The sequence below is a fragment of the Engraulis encrasicolus genome, chromosome 9 (genome assembly GCF_034702125.1).
Source record: "Engraulis encrasicolus isolate BLACKSEA-1 chromosome 9, IST_EnEncr_1.0, whole genome shotgun sequence".
Lineage (NCBI taxonomy): Eukaryota > Metazoa > Chordata > Actinopteri > Clupeiformes > Engraulidae > Engraulis > Engraulis encrasicolus.
In genome coordinates this window covers 29,334,669-29,341,558 of record NC_085865.1, presented here as the reverse complement: position 1 = coordinate 29,341,558, position 6,890 = coordinate 29,334,669, and positions in this window count along the sequence as shown.

The window sequence follows — 6,890 nt, the reverse complement described above, 5'->3', positions numbered from 1 at the left end:
GGGGGAGGACAATGTTGTCCTGGACCCAGGTAGATAGGGTGGCCAGAAATGTGTCCCCATTACATTGTATGTAAGTATTGGGTAGGGGTCCTTTCAGATGATTTTGTCCTGGGCCCAGCATAAACTGTCAGCGACCCTGGGTGTGCAAATAAAATGACCAAAGCGAATTCACTGCGAGCGAAGGGACCTGAGTGAACAGAGCGAATTTCAGCGATTGAAGTCAAGCTAATATTATGTCAATGAGCTAGTTCGATGAAAACCAATTGGAATGTTCATATCTCTGAATGTACCAGAGCCGTTATGTGATTAGCTCAAACAAGTATGTCAATGTCACGTCCAGAACAAATGAAGCGAATTCATAGCAAAACTTCTTCAGCGTCCTCGGCTATTCGGGTAGCGTAGGTCGTTTCTGGTGTGCACGTAGCTTGATGGATGGAGGGAATGGTCATGAGGGACAGAGAAAAGGGGAGAGAGAGAGAGGGATGAACAGAGAAATATAGAAAGGGAGAGGGAGAGAGCGGGTGGGGAGTTAGGCATGGGGTGGGGGAGATGGATGGACAGAAAGTTGAGCTTATTGTGTGGCGAAGGCTTCCAGATGCGAGGATGAGATTGCGGAGAGCGGCGGGCGTAATCCTGGGTCACCTTCATGCTACACACTCTTCCTCTGCCTCGCGTTTCCAAATCTTTGTCTCCCTCTCTTCCTCTCTGTCAATCTCAATCTCTCTGTTTTGACACACACACACACACACACACACACACACACACACACACACACACACACACACACACACACACACACACACACACACACACACACACACACACACACACACACACACACACACACACACAGAGTGTCTCTCTCTCCACTTTATCTGTCACTTTGCCCAATCTCGCTCCATAATGGGCTGTCTGGACTCCAGCATCCAGCATGTCCTCTCCTCTTTCCTCCATCCTCCATCCTCCTCCCTCTCTCCCTCCCTCCTTCTCATTCTCCCTCTCCCCTTCTCCTCCCTCTCGCCCTAAACTCCATCCCTACCTTCCCGAACCTCCAAAGTTAAACTTGGACTACTACTTTTTGCCAATAACATTTTATGGGCATAAAATGTATCGGCATGCATTTTTTTTTTGTCTTTACACTGTGCATACTTCTACGGTACAGTGCAAGTGCATAATGGTGCTTTTTCTTTTTAATATGTATCAAATCAATATAACAGATGCTTTAAAATAAAGTGGATAACATTTTCCCTACATCTACACACTCCTTACTGGAGGAGAAGTCAAACCTATTGGGCAAACTAGTGCTGTGCAGCAATGCAAGGTTTTTTGGCCATTCGACGACGTAGACTCGAGGAAAAGACGTTGTCTGCTCCAAGGCCATATTGTAAGTCAATAAAAAGATCTATCATCTTTACATGTTCAGCCTCGGGGACGGCATCAGGCGGCACGCGCCGCGCTGCAAAAAAAGGGATTGTTGCATAGCGAAGGAACGCTGCGCCGGCGGAAAAGGGATGACAGTTCATTTGCGCACAATAAATATTCAGAAAGGCGTTTTTACATTACATGACATGTCAGAGGAAGTGTCAAGAGGACGTCTCCAGCTGCGCAATATTCTCTCTCTCTCTCTTTCTCTCTCTCTCTCTCTCTCTCTCTCTCTCTCTCTCTCTCTCTCTCTCTCTCTCTCTCTCTCTCTCTCTCTCTCTCTCTCTCTCTCTCTCTCTCTGCCTCTCCCTTATTGACTCTCTCTTTTCCCTCTCTCTCAACTATGCATGCACACACACATACACACACAAACACACACATACACACACACACACACACACACACACACACACACACACACACACACACACACACACACACACACACACACACACACACTCCTGAAGATTAAAGCATGTCTTATTTTTTTTAGGCAGTTGTGGAGGTTTTTTTTGCATGAATGTTTTATGAGGAAGGCACCGGGGCTGCCAGTGGCAGGCTGCTGAGCTGACGTCTGAGGCCGACAGGGCACTTGCCGAAATGAACCCCCTGCCTGCCTGCCTGCCTGCCTGCCTTCCTGCCTGATTTCACCCCTCCTCCCCTCCATCCTCTCTTCCACTCCTTCCTACCCACTGTTTAGCCCCAAAACCATACACCGAGTCCCCCCCCTCAATTCCCTTCTCTCTGGTGCCAAATCATACTGATTGGGACAGTGTAACCATGGAGCCTCTGCCTCCACACATTCGTGCCTCTCTTACTCTCTCGTTTCTCTCTCTCTCTCTCTGTCCTGTAACCCCATCAAAGTAATCACAGAGAGGGCACATGTCAATATGAACACTCTCCTCCCCTTTCCTTCCTTCACTCCTTACGTCTCCGTAAAAGACATCCATCCATCCGGCTGCATCTCTTTCCTTCACTCCTGCGCCATCACCTCCACCATATGGACAGAGGGAGAGAGCGTAACCATGAACCCTCTGTCTCTCTGCATCCCTTTTTTCTCCCATCCCCTGCCTTCCTCTCCTATCTGCTGCCCCCCCTGGAAAAAAAAACCCATCCATACTCATCTATCTGCACTCCTCTTCTCCCCTCCACCTAAAACCATATGGTGAGAGGGACAGTGTAACCATGAACTCTCTGCCTCTCTGCATCCCTCCCTTTCCCCCCTTGCCTTCTCCTCCTCTCTGCGGCAAAAAAAATCATCCATACTCATCTCTCTGCACTCCTCCTCATACCCTACGCCAAAAACCATATGGTGAAAGAGACAGTGTAACCAGGGCTGCTGCCAGATTTGGCTGGGCCCAGGAGAAAGTCATCTGAAAGTGCCCCTCACCCAATACATATAATGTACAAACCCCAACTCCGATGAAGTTGGGACGTTTGGTAAACAGTGAATAAAATCAAAATGCTATCATTTTCAAAACATTCAATCTATTCATTAGATGGAGAATAGTGAAAAGACAACATATTAAGTGTTAAAACTGAGAAAAAATATTGTTTTGGGGGACATGTACTCATTTCTAATTTGATAAATCCAACACGTCTCAAAAGAGTTGGGACGGGGACATTAAATGGCAGCAAATGTCGAGGAAGACTAAAAACAAAACAAAAGACAACACTTAACAGTTAAATACATTAACCGATGAGATGATTTTTATATAAAAAACAGTGTTAATTCCTATCTTGGACATGATTTCACCAGCTTAAATGGTGGGTGTATTCCTTGTCATGTTTTGCAATGTTTTCCTTTCTGTAGTGCTTACAGTGTGACAGGTCTTGACCAAAAACCCACCATTTTATCACCTGCTGGTCCTTATAATGGAGCCAAACTGTTAAAACATAGTAGAGAATGCAATTTGACCTTACTATGTGGCAGTAATCGAAGATCTCCCTTCAAAATATAATGCATGAGTGGCTTTTCATGCTGTTTAAAACCCATTTATACCATTCAGCACTGTATTTAACTCTACAGATGAGTGAGAACATCTTAACCAATGCACTACTGCACCCGCATGCCATCATGGAGGCTGACTTTTGAAGCTAGCACTAACACAAGTTGGATGGTCCATTTTTACTGTAGCACAGGATGTGCAATGCTCTATTATTGTCAAAAAGAATGGACTGCTACAACTTCTGCTGACTTCTGTAAGCAAAGGACAGTTTCCCATGTCTTCTGGGTCTATTTCAAGTGAGCTCAGGTGCTTAGGAGAATGTTACACCCCTGTATCATTTTCATGCATTAAGCATTCTTAATATGGTCAATTTTCAATAGCTCTAATTCCTGGAGTGCTAGAGTGAGACTACAGCCAATATATATATTTCATGATGTCATGAACCTATACAATGATTTTATTAACAAAAATATGTCTTATATACACTCAATTGTGGTAAATCAAAGGGAATTCAAAAATGTATGTAATAACTATGGTAATTATTCCCTTTGCATCTTTAATTCTGAGTGACTCAGCCTCTCTGTGATGATCTTATACCTGGACACCTATATTGTCCGTCAGTACAATTCATTTTGAAATGTTCTTCTTTGTTGTTTTATCTTATTTGGATGTTTACTAAATTTCACTGATCCCCGTCCCAACTCTTTTGAGACGTGTTGGATTTATCAAATTAGAAATGAGTACATATGTCCCCCAAAACAATATTTTTTCTCAGTTTTAACACTTAATATGTTGTCTTTTCACTATTCTCCATCTAATGAATAGATTGAATGTTTTGAAAATGATAGCATTTTGATTTTATTCACTGTTTACCAAACGTCCCAACTTCATCGGAGTTGGGGTTTGTAATGAGGACCCAATTTTGGGCCCCTTCTGTCCCTGGGCCCCGGGACAACTGTCCCCTTTTCCCCCCCCCCCCCCCCCCCCACCCCCCCCCCCGCCCCCCCCCCCCCCCCCCCCCCCCCCCCCGTTGGCTTCCCTGAGTGAAACCACCAACCCCCCCTTTCCATTCACCTCTACCTCCTCCTCCACCTTCCCCCTCCTCCCCCTACAGTGACAGGGACAGGGTAACCTTCCCTTGCGGCTGCAGAAATACACAGAGATTATCAGGGTTTAATGTCCTCCCCCTTCCTGTTCGGGAACAGATTAGGAGTGGAATTATCTGAAAGTGTGTGTTGAGGCAGAAATAACATAAATGTTGGAATGACCTTCCCAACTGCACAGAGACCGTAATCGCTCTGAGAACACCCACCCAGCACCATGAGAAGGTCCATTTCACGACCAGATTATTGTATTGGATTGTTTTTTTTGTCTGTCTGTCTTAATTTCTTTCTTTCTTCCCTGAAATAATCCAGGATTTGTCATGGCTGGCATGCGACCTTCCTGATGGTGGAGGAGACCAATATCGCTCACCACCAACCACTACAACGAGAAGGTCTATTTCACGAAGAGTGATTATCTGTATTGTACATTTTCTGTCTTTCCTCCCTCCTAGAAACAATCCAGGATTTTTCATGGCTGACATAAGACTTCTCTGAGGGGGTATCATGGAAGGAGACTTAACAGATAAATGTGTGGGTCTTCATCTTCAACGTGATGGTGAGGCAACTTTGCACTGCCAGTCCCTTACAGATGACCAACACTGCCACCTAATGCCTTCTTTGATAATGACGGGCAAATTCTGCTCCCTTACCATTCAGTGATCCACTCCCTTGAATGGATCCCTTTTCTAAGGCAGCTGAATATAGCCCCTACTGTGTTCATTTCTATGCAATAGTATTAAGTTCTGCCCTTCTACCTCTCATTGTTTGTGTTACATGTTGCATAAAACTGTATTATAATGGGCAGCTCATGGTTTGAGAAGACCTATAGGACTGGTCACTGTAAACCAGCCCAAGATGACAGGGGGTATGGGTTTGTGTGCAGCTCAGCTACTTTAAACCCAAGAGATTTGTTTAACTTTCTCATAGCTGGGCCTTACAGTATCATTATTATTATCCTGTTCAAATTAACTGAAACTTTTTATAAGCAATGGCACCCTTAAGTCAGTGTCTGGAAAAATGTGTTTTCCCGACGGGAAACGTTAAAGGGGTCATATTATGTTCATTTTTACAGCAAATATTTACTCTGTGTAGTGGAGTTCTTTTCCAATAACCAAGTTTTCCCAAGTCCATTCTTTTTATCTTCGTGTACATGTGTGATACGTCCTGTGTCTGGAGCGCGTAGAAGTATAGGCCTACAAAATAATAGTCAATGTTCTGAAATGCCTGCGCCGTATGGAACAGGAACAACCAGATAAAATTGAGACAGGTGGCAACACTACTGGCAGGTAAACTGCTTGGAATCCCCCTAACCCCTGTACAAATAAACATTGCTTTAACTAAACCAAGAACGACAGGCCTTGTTGTTCTCCTGAATGCTGAAGCTAAGATGTATTTGTTCCGCCTTGCTAGTTCCCGTTCCATTGACCCATATTTGTCAGCATTGTGGAAGGAACCCTGTGCGGAGGGAGAACATGAGCATGCTGGCGTGCGTGCCGTGCAGCTGGCCCGTCATGCACAAACAATTGCAAACAACAAAAACAACAACACAATTGTGTGACAATGGCAAAGGAAGTAAACATGAATAAATCATGTACAGAGACCTACCCAGTCGTCTGAACTGATCACAGTCAATGTGTTATTATGGATGTTGCCATACGGTACAGGGTAGTTGAGATGATTTAGAAGCATAGGCTTACAAATGGGCAAAAAAATTGGTAGTGCAATAATTGCTGCTAAATTTGTGCTTGATGGCCCTACTGTGGCCTAACGGTAGAGCACTCATCTATTATGCGGTCGACCTGGGTTCGATTCCCGGCCCGGGTCCTTTGCCGGCCCTCCCCACTCGCTTCCTGTCAACATCTTCACTGCTCTCATAAATAAAGTCAAAAAGACCAATATATATATATAGGCCTATATTTTAATTGTGCTTGATGTTAGGTAGGGAAAATAATTAGATTGATTAGAATCACAATGACAAGTGAGGAGAACGGATGAGAGTTGTACAGTATATCTGTGATAGAAGATATTTGTGCACACACACATGCACTCACATCTGTGCTATACACTCGCCTTCAAAAGAGTTGTCGCCTATCCATCTGTTTGGAATAACAGCTAATAACCTGACTTTCAATTAATCACTTGGCTTCAGAAGTCACTCATATGAAAGCTACAACCCTCCCAAATGAAAATGTATGTACAAAAATAAATTTCATGCACCAAAGAAAGATTGACCCTTTATTGAACACAGACAGGGCAGATTTTCACAAGACAAAAGTTTTGTCGCCTATCGAACATAATATGAAAATGAGCAGATAAGTCACTTCAAAACACTTCAAATACGCAGATTGGGTGTCATACTTAATCACTGAATCACTCTCACCTCTCCAGAAAATCGACTTTGGCCTTAGGTGTATGT